The sequence below is a fragment of the Heterocephalus glaber genome, unplaced genomic scaffold (assembly GCF_053883595.1).
Source record: "Heterocephalus glaber isolate CG9 unplaced genomic scaffold, H.glaber_assembly_v1.0 deba00001733, whole genome shotgun sequence".
Taxonomy (NCBI): Eukaryota; Metazoa; Chordata; class Mammalia; order Rodentia; family Bathyergidae; genus Heterocephalus; species Heterocephalus glaber.
The window spans coordinates 6217951-6240869 of record NW_028258444.1 but is presented as its reverse complement, the minus strand read 5'-3'; the positions used below and the strand labels follow the sequence as shown (position 1 = coordinate 6240869).

Genomic DNA, 22919 nt, shown 5'->3' with positions numbered 1-22919 from the left:
ACTACCTAGTAAGACCCTGTCTCAAAACAAACCAACAAACAACAACAACAAGAACAAAACCAAAAAATGCAAGTTTTTGTTAGCCCCAAGTAATTCAAAAGCTCAAATATAACTTTTACAGAATAAGAAGGGTAGATAGCTTCTAGTTTACCCAGTAATCACTCAGGTAGCTTCAGATGTAGGTTACATAAGATAAAGTTCCTATAAGCATATGTGACAGCTGCATTTAAGCACTGCCAACTTTCATATTTTTTTCACACATTATGTTTCTGTTACATAAAATGTAGTATATTTGGAAGCGTTTTTTAAATTTCTGTCTTCCAAGATTTCTTGCAGGTGGGAGAAAATCAGTAAGCAAAAGAAAATAGGGAAGGAGAAAAATATTAAGGTATGCATGTAGAGCACTCAGCTTGGACTGATGGCTGTCTTTTTTTAATCTACTGGACCGGTTTTCTTGGCTTTTGTATGTGTGTTGCTGGGTTACAACCACAGACTTTGTGTAATCAACATAAAACCAACTGGCTTAGCAGGTTGTTCTCCAGCAGCCTAAAAAATTCTTTTCATGGGATTAAAATTAAAAGTTCTCATCAAGAATACTTATTAGAGTTCTGAGATGAGAGGTTTGCCTTGATCATTAAAGATCCTTATGAAGATTAAGAGATACAAGACAACTGAACTTTTCCTCATTGCAAAAGCCAGCATAAATATTTCAAGTATAAAACAATGGCTAACCAGAAAGTAAATCTAGTTCACAATAAATACGTTATCATAAGCTTATGTCATGATAGAAAGTAGATGTTGACCAGATATAAATTGGTTTGTGATGTCTCTAATGGTCAGTGTCCCCAGAAATTAAAGAGGAGGGAAAACTATGTGCAAAAGTGTTTCCTCTCCTCAGATTTCACTGTGATGGTCATAATTTCTATTTCCCTGCTAGATGAAAACCTATCCAATGCAAAATGTGTTTTGGAAATGCTAATGCCATAACAAATTGACAGATGGTAGCTAAGAATAAGGCCAGCTGGTGATATGGGCTAGTCTTAAAGTCAACGGAAGCGTTTGGAGTAGCAATTCTTAAACATGACTACCTTATCAAACATTCTGAGACCATTTTTGAAAGAATGTTTATCCTTTCACCCAGCCTTCTTCCTTTCCATCTTCAACAGAGCTTGCAGTACTGAAAAAAAAAATTGGTCATTTACAAAGTTGTTTTTATACTTGCATCAAATCACCTGAAGAACTTTTAAAAACAGACCCCACCCCGAGAGTTTCTCACTCAGTAGGTCTGGTGAGGGACCTAACAGTTTGCAAATCTTAGAAATACACAGATAATACTGATTCTGCTGGTCTAGAAACCACACTTTCAAAAGTATTAGCTTAAAGAAGTTAGACATGTGAAACTGATGATTTCATCCAAATTGAAGAGTATCAGCATATGGCACAAAACAGTAGTCTAGTTGATGTAAGATCAGTCCAATAGAAATATCTGGGAACAGCAAAAAGTCACTGTGAAGAATGTTTCCACACATAAGAGAAGTGTTTCTAGAAGAACTTAGGGAAAAGGCACTTGATGTCACAAGATCTGAGATTCAGCTGTCTATAGGCAGAGTAAGTTCCAACTTATATTGTAGGTAACATAGTTCTATTCCCTATTCTCTAGAAATAGAAACTGTTCCCTGACCAGTTGTGAAAGCCAATATACCTGGGAATGAATCTGAAAGGGTACAGTAAAAACTTGACCATCACGTACCCTAATTTCTTTATGGAACAGGAGTAAACATTGGGGAGCATTTTGGTTTGAATGACTAGGAAAACACAAGAAAAGGCAAAATTTCAAACTAGATAGCTAATTAAGATTCACTGATTGCAAGGTTGCAGGAAAAGAAAAGAAAGAAAATGATAGAAAGAAGTTAATGTAAGGTTGTCACTAGCAGGGACTTAGGATAGACAAGATCTTTACTGTTTAAAGAGGGGGCCAGGATAGTCAAAGCTCTTATCAGGCCACTGTTTATTGAACACACAGCTTCTTGAAGGCATAAAGGGCAGTACAGGGAACAGTGGAGAATATCCTAGCAGGAACAGCACATTGATTAATGGGAAATTTGTTTTTATCCCATAGATTAATTTTTGCTTCTATAGAAGTTTTGTGTACAAGTCATGCTGCCCTTGGCTGCACTATTGTCTTGCCATCCAAGACATCACAGTGTCATGGATCATTGAGACCTCCACTGTGACCAGCGGCATAAGGAGTTGTTCCATTCCCACACACCAACTGCTGGCCATTGTGGGCCAATAGGCAGACTGAGACTTTTAATATGAAAAGTGAATTCATAAATTTGTAGCTCACTCAGGGTGATCTCCATCAAGGGGGTCCTTTGAAATTGTCCTTTGCTCCCCCTGAAGGAGGAACCAGTCATGGTCCTCACTCCATGTTGTTCTTCAGACCTGTTCCATGTTTGAGTCATTTCTCCTCCCCAGCTTATCTCAAATTCCAGAAATGATAACCCCTATAGGCGATTATTCCACGATGGGAACCAAACTGCCTCCCTCCAAGCAATAACAATTTCCCTGGTGCCAGCAGTTCCCATAGAACCAGACCTGAGAAAATGATTAAACAGACTACAGTGTGATCAAGCTTGCTTGACGATGCACACTTCTTGTGTCTGCCCTAATTGTTGTCCTCTGTAACTTTATAACTATTGTCAATGTCTGGGAGATTATGCTTAGGACACTAGTTCTCCCATTCCTTCCCAGTGTGGCCACAGTGAATGATTTCCTTTCCTGCTTTATGTGTCTCTCTCTCTGCTGTTTGGACTCATGGCAAGTGTCCAGATCTGCTTTGTTGGGACCCCTGGAGCCAGCCTTCTCTGCTTCAGGACTCTGGTACCCACATTTCTAAAGACTGTGTGCTACACGGGTCTATGATGTGGAGATGGGTGATGATAAGCCCAAGAGAGTCAAACGGCCAATTCTAGGCTTCTCACTGACCTGACCTCTGTAACATTTCACTGAGGCAATAGTCAAAGATGCCCCACATTTGGAGGGAGATCTTGATTCATTTTTCCAATGGCAGCTATGTCAAAAATGTGTGCAAAAATAAGATCCCAAGTATGCCAAACCGTCAGCAGCAGCAGCAGCAACAGAACATTCATTTTAAAGCTTTGGAAAGCACCCAAATGTCTAGAAAAATCATCTGTTCATGAAGACTGACTTGGAGATGAAGTCCTGGGCTTCTCCCATCTGCATCTCTTCCCGCATGCCTTCAGGAGTGATAATATACTGCAAACAAGGGCAATGTGTAAGACTTTGCACAAAACATCCACAGGTATTTCACAGGCTGGAACTTGTAGTCTCTACCAATACAGGGTGGCACCTGGGGACAAAGACAGAAACCATCTGGTAGCTGTGACTACTGGAAATTGTGACTTTGGTGCACCCCATCTGTTCATATAGTACAGGTAGGACATTATCTTATTTTATGCCAGCAGAGCTAAAAACAAATGAAAGCCTGCTGGATACTGAGCTGGGAGCTAGCCCATTTATCTCCCTTCCAGCTGCGGAATGAGCAGGGAATTGATTCAGCCAAGTAGACAGAAGAAGACCCAAGGCAAATTGCTGGCACCCTCTCTGCAAAAACACTCTCCTTTGGCAAATTCTCAGACTCAAGAGATTTGTTTTCATTTAAGGATGAATAAAACAAAAACATATCAAATGATGCAAAAGAAAGAGAAGCAAACAAGGAAAGGTACATAGAAAGTTTTAGAAAAATATTTAGAAATATTTAGCATACTCAATTAGACTAGCAAATATGTAGCCTCTTTGAAACAGGACCAAACAGACATAGGAAGAGAAGATGAAAATATAACAGCATTAGGTCACTGGGAGCCAGATGAAATGAAGAGTTATACAATAGTAGCACCTCTTTCTTTGAATTGTATTGCTAGTCATTACCTTTGTCTAATATGTGTGAAATATGTAAGATATAGACATAAAATACTGTTTCTGAAATCAGCTTACCTAACAGCTGAGTTAGTGCTGAGGTTTTTCTCCACATTTTCTGTGCAAACTTTAGTATCATCGTTTTTCAGTTGCTGAAGATTTCTCTTCAATAAAAGATGTTGTGCAGAAAAACAGAGAGATTGAGATACTTTCCTAGGTGCTCATTTGGTCAGTTTTATAAACCAGTATAAAATCACTGTCTTTTAGAAAAAAAAGGCTCACCAACCATATGTTCCTCCATGGAGGTCTATGTTTGTTTCTCTGCTGTTGACCAAGGGGAGTGCAAACCCTAGGAAGTTTAATGAATCTCATGGGTAGATATAAGCCTTCACCACTACTGTCAATAAAACTGTTTAGGATTTTTTTCCCCTCAATCTCCATTACCTTGGGGTCTTGGAATTTTTTGTGTGTAAGTCCAGACAGAGGAAGGTTAATATTAATTTATTTAAACAGCGACCCTAAAAAGCTTTGTTCATGATCTTTTTGGTCCAAACTAAAAGTTTATTGGTTTATGAAAATCATCCCCCAAAACAGATTATAAGGATACTTATAATCACTTATTTCCAATGATGAATGTCATTATATTGTATACCTAAAATGTACCAGTTAATTTTTTTAAAACTAAAATAAAGAGAGATTGTATGTAGAAAAACATTAACATCAGTTTTCTATCTCTGAACGAAGAAACTTCTGAGTATATCCAATCCAAATATATATGTGTGTGTGTGTGTTTTATAAAGTCTCATTGCTTACATCAAAAGGGTTTCTATAACAACTGCTTCATAAATTTTGTTAAAAATGGTTTCAGAATAGTTTTCATTTCAATATTCTGTGATTTTCTATTTTTGTCCAATGGGCATGAATTGCTCACACAATCAAAAAATGTTAAAATAAGGATAAGAAATGTCAGTTACTTATATATAGTTATCTTCTTTAAAGACTGTATGAATAAAATAGGAAATTCCAGAAAAAGATTGTAAGTTCCAGAGAATTTAAGTATTTCAAGGCTTAGGACCTTAACTCTTCACTGAAATACATGAGTGATTTCTCTTTCTTGCCTAGGAGCTCTTTTCAGATACATATTTTGGCAATTATAAACTTTATGAGAAACTAATATTATTGTTTGGAAAAGCATAAAAATTCATGTTATTTTATTTGGAAAAATAGAACAAGATAAGAAATCTGCAATTAACAAGCCAGTGACCTGCCTTTAAGCTACTATTTTGTTTTTGCGATAAGAAGCTACACATCACATCAGCTTTATAGTTGCAATAATGTACAGAGTAAGAGAGATTTAGAATGGAGACAGCACAAAATCAAATCAGTTTCCTTGACATTCAATCTAAACTGAGACAACCTGTTGGCAGCAAGCTTTATAATTTGTCTCTTCACCCATCTACTGGTCTTTCTTTAGCAAAAGTGACCGAGGGGCTGAGGTTGCCCTTAAAAGCTAATTCATTTGAGTTTTCCTGACCATCAGTCACACGTGCGTGTGGTCAAACAAGCAAAAGAAAATTGAGTTTTCATATAAAACAAAACAGGAAAATTGATTTTCTTTTCAATTGTACAACTCATTCTGCAAGTGTTGTATTTCTTAACAGAGTTCAGTGTACTGAACTCCCTCAGTGGTAACACACTGTCCCTCTCCTTGGTCCCAGCCACCAGACCTTGTGTTGCTCCACTTGCCATCATTGGCTGGTTTCTTATCGGAGGGTGATCAATATGCTGACTACTTAGAAAGGGGGAAGGGGAGGGCTAAAGAAAAAGAGAAAACAGCGGCTTTCATAATTTCAAGTGTACTGGAAGCCTTGAGGTCAGTGCCTCAGAGCAGACAAAGACAAAGACACTCCGAGTTTGCCACTGTTTATTGGGTTCATAGGGAGTATCAGATGTCTCAGAGGGTGGTGGTAATCCTATGACAATGAGGATTTTGTGCTGATGAGGATGAGGAGCTTATGTTGATTAGGATGTGAGATGAGCAGAAATGGTCTTACAACAGTAGGTGGGATGAGTTAAGCTGATAAGGATTTGCCCCTTCCCTGGTGAAACCTTTCTCTTTTTGTATTACTACTTGTTTCTTAAAGAACCAGGATGTCTTCAGCTGATGTAATCTTGCCCTTGAGCATCACAGCATCATGGGAACACTGAGCCTCTCACAGCCCTAATTATAGTGAAATGATTTTTTTCCCAAAATTATGTAGAATGGCTCCCAACAGTTTCTCAGCCCAGAGAAGGCTCTGACCTTTGGCTCCTCTCCTCTTTATCTGAGTGTGATGCCCCTGCCACCCATTTAATGCATCTGTTCTTCTCACTAATGATGCTGATTACCATTTGCTAATGCTGAGGTTTCATGTAGTCTGACAAATATCAGTTCTCTACTTCCCTGATTTATAAGATAACTGCAAAATGAGATCAAAACTATCATATCTAAGCATTCCCCCATAAGTGTGAGCTGTGATCAGCCAATTACGTACAAAGATTGGAGTATGAAAAAGGGGTATGGGAGAATAACTGTCCAGAGGTTAAATCTAGAAAACAGCACCTTGGCCAGGTAATTAGCTTCACATAATCAGCAGTGTCATGCTGATAGTTTGTACCCTGGAGTTTTATGATGAGTAAAAGCACTTCACTTTTGTTGTCTTCTCCTACCAGACCATCCCTGTCTAACTATGAAAAATAACACCAAACAAACCCCAAATAAACATGTTACAAAATACCTGACCATCTCAAAACATTAAAGTCATGAAAAAAAGAAATGTCTGAGAAACACTTACAAGCCAAATGACAATTAAATCAATCCTGCATCAGGACAATAGAATTTTGAATTATAAAATCAAAACTAGGCAAGCTTACCAGAGTCATGACAGTCACAGGACACACAAGCTTCCCTGAATGGGGCCTGAACTTCTAAACAGCTTAGGAGGCACAGCAAAAGGTGTGTTTTCCCCAGGTACCTGGTGCCCACCAGCAGGGAAGGGACTGAGTTCCACATTCTTGATTTCGCTCCCAATCTCATCAAGGGTAAGGCATTCTTCCATCCCTGCAGAAGAGTGAGAGCTCAGAGACAGACCCAGAGTATAAATACAATGGCGTTATCTAAAATAAAACAGGAATGGAGGGCCGGGGATTTAGCTCACTGGTGCTGTCGCCTGTCTTGCAAATGCAAGGGCCTGAGTTCAATCCCTGGTACCAAAAAAAACAGGGATGGAAAAGGAAATATTCCTTCTGGATATTGACCCATTATTTGCTCTCTTAGCCATCTGATCTAAATAATAAAGATGATGGTCAAGGCAAAGTTGTTTATCTTTTTTTGATGAGGAGAGCGGTAGTTTCTTGCCATAAGCTTGCTCCCCCTTTCATGAGGCCAATACTCCATACGTAGTTTTCTTATGAGGACCTGAGACCTCTGATAGACAATGTTTGACTTCTGTTCCCAGCGCTCCTGAAGAGCATCTCAGTGAATATAACTCTGAGGCTATATCCAGCAAGACACGAAATCCTCTCCCTACACTCTTTCTCATCTATATTTTGTGTAGTTGTGTTTCCCACAAAAGCCTATCAGAAGGACTTCCTTTGCACACACTTGGAAGTCATCATACCTGACTTTACAACAAGAAAAAACTGAACACACTGAAAATCAGTTGCTTTTGGGGGCGACCAATTAGAGAAATGAGATGACAGGGAAAATCATCATCCTGAAATCTGGAAAGGCAGGTTAGTCCAGAGATTCATAGATGCGATATGCTAATAACATTTAGATGGTAATTTTGACAAAAATTGATAGAGTTTGAGTGTAGATTGACATGAGAGTAAGAAACTCTAAGGACTGTAGGCTTAAGGCAAACCCTGCACATTGGCAGGCTAAGTCTCTAGGAACCCTCTCAGCCTCTCATAGTGAAGAGTAGAGAAAGATGCTTTCTGTATGTAACTGAGAAAAGAAAGATAATCATTATTCAAAAATATACTCAGACCATTCTCCATAACAAAGAACAATTTTCCTGGAGAAAAACTGCCACAGCTTTATCCAACATGGAGAAAGGATACTTTCTCCTTTCTAGCTCTTTTATCCTTTCTATCTCACCAAAAAGAAATAAATAGAAAGACAAAAGAAAAACAAAGCAAAAAAACATTTGTGAAGTCCCAGGGACGCAATCCTACTAAAAGACTAAGATTTAATCCAAATATTATAAAATGCTTCCCCTCATCCACACATCAGCCCTACAGGACTCTAGTGTAGAAAGAGTGTGTATCTTGCAAATAGAGTATATATTCTCTCTGAAAAGCTCATAGAAAGGCCCAAAGTCAACAGAGAAGACAAACATAAGGACACAAGAAGAAACTGAAGCCTCTCATACCTTCAGCTACAGCCAAAATTAAACACAACCCAACTCCTAGCCAGATAATATAAAATTTCATGATACTATCCTATTTATCTTTGTTTGTATTATCTAAGACATCATGCCTGGCTTTCAACAAAAACTTACAGGTCATGCTAAAAGGCAAGAAAAATACAATCTAAAGAAAAAGTAGGGAGCAAAGCAAGACTTAGATATGACTTGCTGTTAATTCAGACAGGGAATTTAAAATATCTACAGTTAATATGCAAAGGATTCTACAGACAACAGACAACATACAAGCCCAGATGGATAATATAAGCAGAAAGATGGAAAGTCTAAGAAAAATTCAAAAGGAAATAATAGAAATTTAAAACTTTTAAAATTTTCTCTGATGGCCTTCTCAGTAAACTGGACACTGCCAAGAAAATAATGAATGAGCCTGGAAATAATACACCAACATTTACCAAACTGAAGTACAATGAGGATAAAAAGGATGGATAAAGAAAAACTCAGAAAGGAACAACCATGAAATGTGAAACCATTTTTAAAAGGTTTTATAATACAGTGTAATTGAAATACCAGAAAAAGAAAAACAGATAGGATCTGAAGAAATATTTGTAGCAATAATGGCTGAGAATTTTCTAAAATTATTGACAGATAGCAAATCACAAATTTGAGAAACTCCACAATAAGCAAGATAAATGCCAAAAAATATATACTTATGCATTTCATATTCAAACTGCAAAAATCCAAAGACAGAGAAAGAACCTTGAAAGGAACTAGAAGAAAAAAATCCCCTCATCTACCTACATACATAGGAACAATGTTAAGAATTACAGTGGACTTCTCATCATAAAATATGTAAGTAAGACAAGAAAAGATTGCAGTGTTTAAAATGTTAAAAGAAAAAGTAATTTAGAATTATATATCCTGTAGGACACTGTCCTTCAAAAAAGCGTTGAAAAAGTAGACACTGACAGAGAAATAAAAGGATCTCATGACCAACAGAAGACATAAACTGCAAGAAATATTTTCTAAAAAGAAGTCCATCAAAGAAAGGGAAAATAAAAAACAATACAGATCAGAGACTTGAATTTACATAAAGGAAGGACATTAAAGAAAGAGTAAATGAAGGTAAAATAAGATATTTTGTCTTCTATTCTTAACAGATCTAAAAGGAAACAACTTAATGAATAATGTATTACAGTGATACATGCATACCTATGTTCATAGTGGCCCATCTCATGAATCTTAGATCTATATGTCCATCAACAGATGAAAGAAGAAAGAAAATGTGGTATTTATATACAATAGAGTGCCACTCTGCTAAAAAAAAAAAATGGTATTTCAAACAATCCTAATAATAGTACATCAAAAGATTTTAGCCAAAAATTGATAGAAGTGAAAGGAGAAATAAACAAGTCCAATATTATATTTGGAGATTCTAACAGCCTCTTTCTGATAATTGATAGAACAAGCTGTAAGAAAATCAGTAAGAATATAGCTGCCATAAAGAGTACTATCAGTCAAATTGACATAATAGACATTAATAGAATACTTCACCTAACAACAGCAGAATACACATTATTTTTAAGATCACATGGAAAATTCACCATGAAAGACTAAATTCTTGGCTATCACATACATTTTCAGCTTGTTTTTTAAAGAAAGAAGTCACACACAATATGTTTTTTCAGCACAATGGAATTAAACATAACCAGAAAATCCCCAAATATTTGGATATAAAATAAGACACATCTAAATAACACAAGTCAAGGAACAAATGTCAGGAAAAATTTTAAATATTTTCATCTAAATTAAGTTATAAAAAGTTATGGAATGCAGTGACACCAGTGTGTACTAAATGCATATATTATTAGAAAAGAAGATGTAAAACTAATCACCCAAATTCTCACATTAAAGAACTAGAGAAATAAATTTAAGACTAAAACAGGTAGATTAAATAAGGTTTCAATATAAATAATGAAATTTAAGAAAGGAAAATAGTAGAAAAATCAATGAAAACAAAAGGTGGCCGATTGAAACTTTCGGCCAATTAGAAGCCGTTAACTAATGAAGAGAAGAGGAACGAGGCACAGACTGTCAGTTCCAAAACCTGCAGAAGGGTAATCACTACTGAGTCCAAGGTCACTAAAAAATGATAAAGGGATAGCCATAAGTTTGGAAATTCAGATAAAATGGACCAGTTCTTTGAAAGACACAAACTACCTTACTAGAAGAAACAGATCATCTGAATTGGTCTAAAATATTAAGTAATTTGAATCAATAATTAATAACTTTCCATATAAAGAAAGCGTCATGCTCTGATAGGTTCACTGGTGAATTATACCTAACAATTAGAGAAATTATACCAATTAACACAATCTCTTCTAGAAGTATGAAGCATAGAAAACGCTTCCCACGTCATTCTATGAGGTAAGTATTACTCTAAGATTAAAACAAGATAAAGATATCGTGGAAAGGAACACTACAGACAAATAAATCTCATAAGCAAATATGCAAAAACCCTCAACAAAATATTAGCTAATTGAATCTAATGATGTATTAAAAAGTTTTAAATTGCAACCAAGTGGAATTTATTCCAGGTATGTATGACTGAATTAACATTTAGGTCAACAACTATTCTGTATCGTATTTATTCTATCATATCTATTCTGTATCATTGTGTTTACATATAATTTAGGTATAATTATAACTTTTTAAACATTGTTTCTCTACCAGTGATTCCAGTGCCTAAATCTTTCAATTTAACACGGACTGAAAAGAGTGGAAATTTACACTGAAAATTCATTCTAATAGTTGTAATAACTGTATGTGTGGCGTTTAGAAAGGGATGAAGTCTAAAAGAGTAGCTAGGCTTTAAAACCCTTGGGTTTAGTGAATTCAGGTATGCAGAATCTATACCTTCATATATTAAAATCAAGACAAAATAAATTAGTGTTGGACAGAATTTTAAATGGTATGATACTAAACAGGAGACCACGGGAGATATTTTGTTCAGGTAGCACCAAAGTACACCTGATGGTGTTTCCAAAATGAATCTTCCTGTTGACTCTATTGCTGGCATTTTGAGTGGAAATATTTCTTCTCTAGTGAAGCTTCCTACACATACTGTTTGGCAACATCAACCTGGGAAATGGTACACGTGTTTTGCCCACCCACTGATCTAGCTGCTATTTTTCAGGTGTTTCTGTAACAGTGTTAAAAATTAAATTAAAAAGCATTGAAAGGGTTTATAGTAAGCACATTTTTAAAATAAAATGAAAAAATGTAATCACTGCTAAAGAGGTTTTCACATATTGTTTAGCTCCAATAAAACCTGATCTAGCACCCGATGCATACCAAGGTTTTCTTCTTTGGCATGAGCCACTTTGTCTTCTAAGTCCTCAGTGCTCTTTTCCAGTTTAGTTTCTGACCTCTCCAAAACCTAACTCTGCATCGTAAGAAAGAAGTTCAACCTTTTCCTCGTATTGGTCTTCATTTTATTAGCACCTCTAACTCTGAGCCTCCTGTGACTGCAAGTTGCTCATAATTTCATTTCTTCAAGTTTGGCACATTTGTCTTCTGAGAGTTCAGCCCCCACATTCCATGCCATTCTCAATGATGACCAGCGTATGTGCCACTTCTTCATCGGCATCTTCAGCAATGTGAGGGGCCTCTTTCACTGGACCTCCTGAGTTTCTATTTTTCTGCATTCTTTTGGCTCAACTGTCAATGATTTTCCTGCCTCTCTCATTCTTGTCTGCTGCCTTCTTAGTTTCCTCAACTTCTGCAAAACCATTGCCAGACACTCCCAAACATAATCCAACTCTTTCTCAATCAGTTGGGAGAATCTGTTCAGAGAAACTACATTGGCTTCAGCATCAATAGCTTTCTTTTTTTGTCTTGTTTGTCTTCTCTGCCAGTTCTAGCTTCTCCTGCAAATCTTTCAGAGACTTTGAATATTTGTCCAGATCATCTTGGATACCCTTGAATTTCTTTTGCTTATCTTCCAGCTAGTGGCTCTTGTACTTAACCCTTCTGGAACCACACTCGGCATATCCATCTTCTTGATGGCATCCATGGTGACATGAGGCCCCTTGGACTACAGCAGGAGTAGTAAGGTGAGTGTACTGTGGGCTGACTGGGATGGAGTGTAAGCCTATTATCTGGTATTTCTTACCCTCCCCAAAAATTTGGAAATGTGAGGCATCCTTGGAAAGAATTTCCATGTCCATTTTCCAGTTTTCTGAGAAGGGCAAACAAAGATTGTGGCAAAAGTAGCTTCCTGCTTCTGGCATAACTCTTAAGTGTCACATCAACAGAAGTACCTTCTTTGGCAGACTAGCCTATATTGTCCAGCAAATCTTCCCAAGAGGCCCAACTGAAAATTAAATACTTTCAGCACTCCTACTAATCTTCAAATTACTATATATTCGATCCATTCTAAAAACTTTTTTCATATTTGTACATTTCTGAATTTGGAATACACTTTATAGTCAATGGCATTATTAGAAATGCCACTAACCATGTAACATTCATGACACAATTTTTAAAAATTTTTCCATTGACAACTTCTATAGAGATCAAGAAAGCATCAGCATCAGTTCACCTTGTTCAATGAAACAGGGTCATCTCAAATATAAATGACATCACCCTCGAGGTTCTTAGAGTATTTGGTGTTTTCTGGAGTAAACTACCGATAAAAGAGCAGATTAGGCTCACACACTATTTGCTCAAGGCCATGTGCATACTAGTCCCTGAAAGCCTCTTCCCAGCTGAAAAAAGAGTTTCTTGTTGGGGGAAGAACCATCTCAAGTTGTGACATCTCCATGTACAAATCCATTATGGTTAGTGCTTCATTATAAAGCTGCCTGCCTAGGTTGTTAACATTATAAGTAGACCTTGACTGTAAAATCTAGCCATGTAGCATAATAGAAATCATGGCAGGGTTCTAAAAGCCAACTTAGAAAACCATCACCAAACTAAAAATAATAGAGTTGGTTATTCTGTTCACCTAAAGCTATCTTTCTACAGTCCTGACATTTTCACAAGAGGTTAGTGTTTGGAGCAGGGGACTACAAATACCATCCATCTTCCTTGCTTAAATTCTGAACCACTTGAGAATAAAACCAAGAAAATTTTGAAAACCAGATGAAGATATTAACACCATCATAAATAGATTGATGATGATGATCATAAATTAAACTAAAAGTAGCAGACTTAACATTCATCACAGCAGCACAGGGCCACCTCCTTCCTCCACGTTTGGGCTGTGTTCCTTAAACACACATGAGCTGTGGCTTCTGCAGGGTGTGGCCCCCAAGAAGGGAATTAAAAAGAAGTGAGCCCATGTGCACATGAAAATGAAGGTAGATTCAGATTAGAAAAACACAATGTTGGGCTTTTTGCTCTTAGTTTTATTTTTATAGTAGCTACTTCCAATGGATTTGTTTAAATTTTGGTTTTCTAATTTTTGATTTTTATTAGTACATGTTTGCACTATGTAATGATTACATTTATTGCAGAAAATTGGTACATATACGTAACACATCTCAATTCTTTTTCCCTCCTTCCCTCCACCCCTTTTTCTTCTGACAGCATCACACTCATTTATTTATCTTATAATATGTATATAAAGTTATTCTCATATATACAGATCAACAACCAGACTAATAGGCCACAAACACATAAGACGATTATACTAAATCAAGGTACACTTTTAGATACATTGTCTGTACTCACAAAATTTTTAAAATAATATCAGTCACATCTTTTAAAACATTTCTTATACCTACTGCTTCACAATATTTACTCGTTTTTAAAAATTCTTAGTAGGTGCCCAGAAATTCCATTTTTAGTATACATTCAAAAAGAATTAAAAGCAGGAGTAGAGCAAACATTTGTTACACCAGTGTTCAAAGCAACATTATTCACAACAGCCAAAAGGTGGAAGCAATGTATGTCCTATACATGTATTTTATGTAATATATTGTATATTATGTTATATGTTAAATAGCTAGACAAGGAGAAAGAGAGAACAGCCATTCAATAGAGTATTATTCAGCCCATAAAAGCAAAGGAAATTCTGACACATGCTATAATATGGATGGCCCTTGAAGATAATATTCTTTTTTTTTTCTTTTTTTCTTTTTCCTGGTACCGGGGTTTGAACTCAGGACCTTGTACTTGGAAGGTAGGTGCAGTGCCACTGAGCTAAATCCCCAGCCCTGAAGATAATATTCTAAATGAAATAAGCCACACACAAAGGGACAAATACTGTCTGTTTATGTATTTCAAAATGTTCTTTAAATGTAGACTATATAGACATTACATGATATATATGATGTAGATGTATATGACCTACAATTCACAGAGACAGCGCAGAGAATGCTCATTCCCAGTGGCTGAAGGTAGAGGGTATAGGGAGTTATTATTTAATGGGTACAGAGTTTTAATTTTATGAGATGAAAAGTGTTCAGCATAGATGGTTGTAGTAGTTGTGTAACTTAATGCCACTGATTATACACTGAAAGTGATTAATAGAAAATTTCATGTTATGTACATTTAACCAAAACAAAAAAAGTCCCATTTCTGTCTTAGTCCCCTTCCTCATTGCTGGGACAAAATGCCTGATACCCTTAACTTAAAAGAGGAGAGGTTTACTTTGGCTCATGTTCTAGAAATTTCAGTCCTTGCATGGTGAGCAGTATGAGTGGAGAGCTGCTCGCCTCATTGCAGCTGGGATGCAGAGTTACTAAACAGAGGAGGCAAGGGAGCTATACATACTGCCCTTCTAGGTCACACACAGTGACCACCTCCTGAGACCAGACCCAGCCTTCTAACAGCGAGTTAGCTGTCATGCTCCCATAATCCAGTCACCTTCCAAATGAGGCTCTGGGGACCATTTTCCATCTAAGTCCTAACAACTTCCTCTAAGGAAAATGAACACCATCTTAGGTACAAATAGGACTTAGAATGTGTCATTTTTTTCTCACATAAATGCTACATACAGAAGAACTCTTCAGGGGACATACTTCTAAATGTTTCCTGAGTAGCCCTCTTCTCCTTTCCTATTGTCATTTTTCATTCCATTATTACTGGATATGCTAATATTTCTTTGAAGACTGTTGCTTAATTTGGGTTTAATTTGGTGTTTGATAATGATTTGTTTTAGCTTACTTGCTTCTTGTCAGCAATACTATAGCAAAGATGCCATATCTTTCTTAGCCTATCATTTGATAGGGCATCTCATGTTGGTTGGTTTGTCCACTGATGGTGAGCTGTTTTATTTACTTGACTACAGTGAGGTTCACTAGATTTCTGCACTTCTAATTTACCAAGTTTCCTTTTGTAATTAAGAAGTATATGTTAGGAGATGATTCTTGGAGAGACTCACACTCCCTATTCAGCACTAATAATAATGATTGAAAGTCTACATATAAGTTGCCTGATTACATTAGGAATATTTGTTATCAAGTGGCCAACACATAACAATTTGGTTTGGTATGTTGGTGCATTTAACATTTCCCTTTGATCCCTTCATTTAGAATATGCTTTTCTTTTTTTAGTCTTAAATTGTTTACCTGACATTAGAATGTAAAGTTCTAGAAGATTAGGCTATGTATTTTTTAATTGTATATAGTAAAAACATAGTGCTTACACATGTAGGAGTTTTTAAAGTAGTACTTAAACTCTACAAACATCTAAGGTAATTAAGAGTTTGAAAGGTTTGCTCAACTTTATCAGCTTTCTCTCTTAGCTTTCTGATATTACAAAATAGTTTATATATGAGAAGCTTTTTTTAAATTTTACATCACAATAATCTGTAAATGCTATTAAAATTCAAGTGTAGTACTCTACCTTACGTACACTGGAGCTTAAAACGGTAAAATTATCATGGCCTTTCAAAGACTGTCTAAGAACCTTATAACACTGTACTGGTAGATGACAGCCCATTATTTAAAACTGATGAAAAATTAGTCCAAAATCTTGAAAGTAGCCAATTTAAGGTTCACAACACACAGAAAATTCTTTCTAAATATCTAGCCCAGATAGTCACCTTGGACTTCAGATTTATATTCTCTGTTGCCCTTTAAATTTCTCCCCAAGATAATATGTTTGCAAATGTGGGGAAACATTCAGTTTCCCCACTGGGAAGCTGCAAGACACCCTAAAGTCACTACTTTTCCTTTATACATGCATGTGATTATAAAAGTGCAACTGAGGTAACTTCTTAAACAACTCTACAACCCATTTCTTCACCACCAACACCAGCACCACTGTCTCTCCGGTTTAAATTACTTCAAGGGCCTACTAATAGCCATGTCCTTCCATAAGCTGGACATTTTGTCATGTGATCTTTCTGGTAATACTATAACAATGCAGCTCATCTGTTGTCTCTTTTCTCCTTCCACCTTTTCTTTCAGCCATCCCAAACTAGTTGCATTGCTTGAACGTACTACAAACATATTTGTTTGGACTGAATGTACTAGGGCTCTCCATAGGAAGAGATCCAGTGGAATATAGATAATTATAAAAGGGGATTTTAAAAATAGGCTTACATAGTCAGAGGTTGAAAAGTCCACAATGCCTGTCTGCAGTCTGGAAAAACCAGTAGCTTCTCAGTCCAAGAAGCTGGAAGCCTCAGAACAAGAGATCAATGATGCAGCCCTAGTCTGAGGCCTAAGGCCTGAAAGCTCCCCAGAGAGGCAATTGTGCAAGTCCAGGTTCAAAGGCTGAAGAATCTGAAGTCTGGTGACTACAGGCAATAGCAGAAGCAAAAGGAGCCAAACAAGCCAGGCGTGTTGGGTCAGGCCTGTAATCCCCAGCGCTGGGGGAGACTGAGGCAGGAAGATTGCATGTTGAAGCCCAGCCTGGACAATTTAGTGACTTAGAGAAAGCCTGTCTCAGAGAGAGAGAGACAGAGAAAGAGATAGAGAGGCAGAGACAGGGAGACAGAAAAAGAAAGAAGGGGGAGGAGGAGAAGAAAGAGGAGGGAGAGGAGGAAGAAGAGACAGAGATGGAGGCGAGGAGGAGGAGTGGAGATGGGCACAGGAAGGGGAGTGCACAATTGGAGCACCTGCTGGTGAGCTCCCCTGCTGCTTTTCATCGCATCAGCCATCAGACTCTTAGAGCTGCCACACACATTCAGGGTAGGTCTTCCATGCAGCTCGCTGGCTCACATGTCAATCACCTCTGGAAATACCCTCACAGATGCACCTACAAATGTTCTTTTCCATTTTTCCGTGTGTGTCACAATCCAGTCACACAGACAACCAAATTTAACCATCACAATAAATTATCTCACACTCCTCACTTAGCTTAAGATTTCTTTAAAATTTAAACAAAGCCCAAATTCTCTCCAAGAAGACTGAGAATTCCAACACCCTCTCAACCAGGCTGAACTTCAACATGAAATTTATTTAACATCTCCATTCTTAGACCTCCTAGCCTGTGCTTCCATCTCCTCGGGCACCCATCGCTCTGTAGTCATTGTTCACTTGTCTGTTTCCCAGAGCCTATGCCATCCCTATTCCAAGAGCTGCATCTAGGGACAAAGGAGACCTCAGGAGATATTTGTGGAATGAATGAATGAATCAATCAATCAATCATCAATCAATCAACTAACAAAGCTTGATTCAAATTCATATCCAAAGTCCATGATCTTTTCACTTCATCATAACCATTCACCTGAGCACAGTGACTCAAAATAGGCATGCAGGGGAAACTTAGGACACATTCATAAACATTTTTCCACGAGTCTCTTTAAATTTATCAGGGGAAAAGAAGGAGGTTCCTGCTAACTGCAGGTGGTACTTAGTGTTTATCCACCATTGCAGACCATCATAGGCATGAATAAATACACCCCAAATAGGAACATGAAATTCAACCTTCACAATCTGCAGAGTTCTTTGCCTATTGATGGAGGGATTATACTCACATCAAAAGCATTTTGGGTGACACACAGAACCAAACTCCCTGTTTTGAGGTTTGTGGATTTATATTCTAACAAATACTGTGGTTAATTTCTCAGTTATATAAAAATAGAGCTTACATGTGTAAATTGAGGTTCTAAAGCAACTGCTCTAAAGCTTCACTGGAGAGTTCTAAATGTGACAGAGGAATTATATACTGTTATTTCTCAAAACAATTTTCAAGCTATAGATTAGATTTTTTAATATTGCCCATTTTTTAACTTATAGGAGTAAAGAGCACATTGTACTGCAAGACAGAAGAATATCAGATGAAGTATATCACTATACAAGAGGATGTCACCTGAGAGGTCACCAGGACCATTGACTAATGTGCACAACAAAATTGATGTACTCTCACATCCATAGTTAGCAGTTCTTCACTCACTGTCAAGTCTTCAGTATTTGAATTTCCCAAGAGAACAGACAAGACACCCTCAACTCAACTCGGGTGACAGAACTACTATGCCATCTTCCTCATCAGAAAGCCAGGACCCTCTTAACATGGAAATTAGCATTATCCCAGGACCTTCCCACACTTTCAATGACAGAGTTGTGATTCTAAGACACCAGGTCTCCACCTTATCCACAAGTCCCTGCTTAGCTAGGGATGCACTGGATCTTATCAGGGTGTCTTTCCACCTATGAAAGAATCAGCACTACTGAGGCAACCTCTCCCAGCTCAATTCCCAGCCTCTCTGCTCATAATTTCCAGACAACCCCACATGAGTCACCAGCCCTTCATGATGTAACCTTCAAATTCTCCTGATAAGTCAGAATGAGAATCTTTCACCTATGGCTGTTTGGAAAAACACTATGCATTTTGTGAATTTACCCATACCCACAAATGAACTAAAAGCAAGGAGAAAGTTTAGTTTCGACCTCTTCTACCTTAGATTGTTTTCATAGCCCTTTCTCACTTTCAGTTACCACTCCCAGGGACATTTGTATCTTAAGAGGTGTTCAATTTACAATAAGAAATCAGTCAATATTTCTCAAGAAGTGAGTAAATTAGTAGGTATGTTCATGTAGTAGATTTTTACAACTACCTATGAAGTGTTTTTAATTATTCCCAAATATAAGAATATAAATGAAAATTGGGAGACAGGAAAATTGAAAATTTCACAAAAGTAGCAAGTGCCAAAGCTAAAATTCAATCTTCTGCTTTATAAATATGAATCCGGCATTCTTTTAAAATATTACTGCCTCTTAGGAGCAATTTCATACACATAAACTCAATTGTAATGCTACTTGACAGATGAACTCAGAAAACAGCTTGTCCCACATTAGAATTTTTTTTAAAAAGCTTGTGGAAATCCAACTTCACATACAAATTTCAATTCTGATCCTTTTCTTCAATTATTCCTTTGCAATCTGAGCAGAGGCCAAGGATACTGCTATACATTGTAGGACACACAGAGAGACCTAAAGACACACGCACACAAACACACACACACACACACAAAGAAGGCCCCTAAAAATTTCTCCTGTGCCAAAGTTGAGAAACTGCCCTACACCAAAGATTCACCTATTAAGTATCATAACCAAAACTTGAATTTGACTGAATCTTTTAAATTTTAATACATTCCCCACTTACTTAACTCATTTTTCTCAACAAATGTGTCTAATACTTGTTAGGCGTGTATGTTCTAGATTTACAACAGTTAGTGTTAATAATAGCAGGTTCAGGTTTCCATAATGACTGTGCACATAGGCTTGAGGGCTCACTGTGCTCAGGAAAACCATTACCCACTTATCCAGAGAAAAACCACCTGGGGCTCCTGAGCCGGGCACAAAAGGTGACTTTGGAAGCTTCCTCTCTTTTCTATGCAATTCTTAAAGTTGAAAGGATGAGTATTTTAATCCTTAAAAGCAAAGTACTTCAGGTATAATTATCACTCTTTTACTTAAGATTTATTTTTATTGTTTTAAATTGGTTTTTTCCATTTCCATAATATCAGAAATTAATTAAGCACATTTGGGATTCTAATGTATTTGGAATGACTTCCTTCAACAGCATGCCACACAATTCATCTCAGTAGTGTGGGATACATGTGAGAGCACCCTCTCTGCAGTGAGAGAGCTTCCGATGCAGTTTGAGACTCTGTCCATCGGAAGAGGGAACCGCTGGGGTCAGCCACAGGCAACCATGCTCAGTAAGTGATATGTGTCATGGAGTATGTTCAGCTTCCCTATTTAGGTCCTTTTCCTGCTTTGGTGTCCTTGTCTTCTTTGGGTACTCACTGTGCTTTGCTTTTCCAGCTCCCCTTACATCTCCTGCCAAAACTCTCCGAAGTCCTAATACCTTCATCTGCACAAGTATTAATGATTGATGTTTAAACTGGCACTGCATCGGGACTATCCGTGTTGCTATTGACTTTCAGTCCTGAGAGATAGATGTAGAGGATTATATTAGGCAGGAGGACTGTTCAGTCTCTATAAGTCACACTGACTTGTCCAAGCCAAAACCCATTCAAGTTAAATATTTGGATGACCCAGAATGACCTGCACTTATATATGTTTCAGAAAAGGTCCAGTATATCTTGTATCTACTGACAAGCCTTACCAAGAAAAACAACTGTCACTGGCAAAATAGATTCTGTATGTGAAAACACTTTCTTTTTTCTTCTTTTTTTCTTTCCTTAAATTCTTTTATTGGTATATTTTAGGTATACATTTACATTAATCATTGGGAACTTGTACCTTTACATGATGCATCTTGGTTCTTATTTTTTCCCTATTCCCTGCCCTCCCTTTACCCGCTCCACCCTTCCCTATTTGCAAACACTTTGTATCCATTTTTTTTCTTTTCTTATAATTTTTCCTTTCCCTTCTTTCCTTTACCCTGCCCCTCCCACTTCTCCTACCCCTTTGGACCTTTTCTTTCTATTTCACATTATCTATTATTCATTTTAATCATTTTAATCCTTATTTACACTTTCAGTTTCTCACACCACAGAAACTACTTGGTATTTACACATGTGTTTCCTATTTATTTCACTTAAGAGTATGGCCTCAAAGTGCATCCACTTAGCTATAAATGTCTCTAATTTCTCATTTTTTATGGCTGAGTAGTACTCCATTTTATAAAAAAACCACATTTCCTTTATCCAGTCTCCAGTTGATGGGCATTTGGGCTGTTTCCAAGTTTTAGCTATCACGAACTGTGCTGCTATGAACATGGGTGCACATATATCACTGTGGTATGATTCTTTTAATTCTTTGGGGAATATCCCCAGCAGTGGAATAGCAGGGTCAAATGGGGCTTCCAGTCCTAGTTCTTTGAGGTATCTCCATACTGATTTCCACAGTGCTTGCACCAGTCTACACTTCCACCAGCAGTGGAGCAGGGTTCCTCTTTCCCCACAGCCCCGCCAGCATTTGTTACTGGTTGATTTCATGAGAGCAGCCATTCTTTCTGGAGTGAAGTGGAATCTCAGTGTTGTTTTCATTTGCATCTCTCGAATGACCAGTGATGTTGAACATTTTTTCATGTACTTATTTGCTATTTCTACTTCTTTGTCTGAGAAATGTCTGTTCATTTCAGATGTCCATTTTTGGATTGGGTCTTTAAATTTGGGAGATCTGATCTTTTTAAGTTCTTTATAGATTCGAGATAGTAGACCTTTGTCTGAGGAAGAGCAGGTGAAGATTATTTCCCACATTGTGCATTGTCTCTTCACACTGCTGCTGGTTTCTCTTGCTGTGCAGAAGCCTTTTAATAAGAAGAGATCCCATTTGTTGATTGTTTGTGCTAGTTCACGGGCAACTGAGATTTTGTTCATAAAATCTTTTCCTACACCGATGTCTTCAAGGGTTCTACCTAACCTCTGTTCCAACTGGTTCAGAGTTTCTGTTTTAATATTTAGATCTTTAATCCATTTTGATTTTAGTTTAGTGCATGGTGAGAGATACAGGTCTAGTTTCAATCTTTGGCAAGTTGAAGCCCAATTTTTCCAGCACCATTTATTAAAGAGGCTATCTTTCCTCCAGTGAGGGTGTTTGGCTCCTTTGTCGAAGATGAGATGGCTGAGTGTGTCTGGCGTTGTTTCTCCATCTTCTAATCTGTTCCACTGGTCCTCAGGTCTGTTTCTTTGCCAGTACCATGCTGTTTTTATCCCAGTAGCTTTGTAGTATAGTTGTAGGTTGGGGATTGTGATACCCCCTGCCATGTCTCTGTTACCTAGAATTGCTTTTGCTATTCTCGGTCTCTTCTTGTTCCAAATGAATTTTTGGATTGTTTTCTCAAGGTCTATGAAGTATGCTGCTGGGATCTCAATTGGAATTGCATTAAATCTATATAGCAGTTTTGGAAGTATGGCCATTTTCACTCTATTAATCCTTCCTACCCAGGAGCAGGGGATGTCTGTCCATTTTCTGATATCATCTTCAATCTCTCTTTTCAGAGTGCCATAGTTTTCAGAGAAGAGGTCTTTGATTTCTTTTGTTAGGATGATTCCTAGGTATTTCGGTTTTTTGGATGCTATTGTGAAAGGAATTATTTGCCCTATTTCTGTCTCAGTGAGTCTGTCATTCATGTAGAGGAAAGCTATTGATTTTTGTGTGTTGACCTTGTAACCAGCTACTTGACTGAATTTGGTTATTAAGT

General features: G+C 37.4%; 1 pseudogene; it reads right to left on the bottom strand.

The window, feature by feature from the left end:
- Nucleotides 1-11649: 11649 nt before the first annotated feature.
- LOC101712411 (uncharacterized) lies at nucleotides 11650-20663 on the bottom strand (annotated as a pseudogene).
- Nucleotides 20664-22919: the final 2256 nt, after the last annotated feature.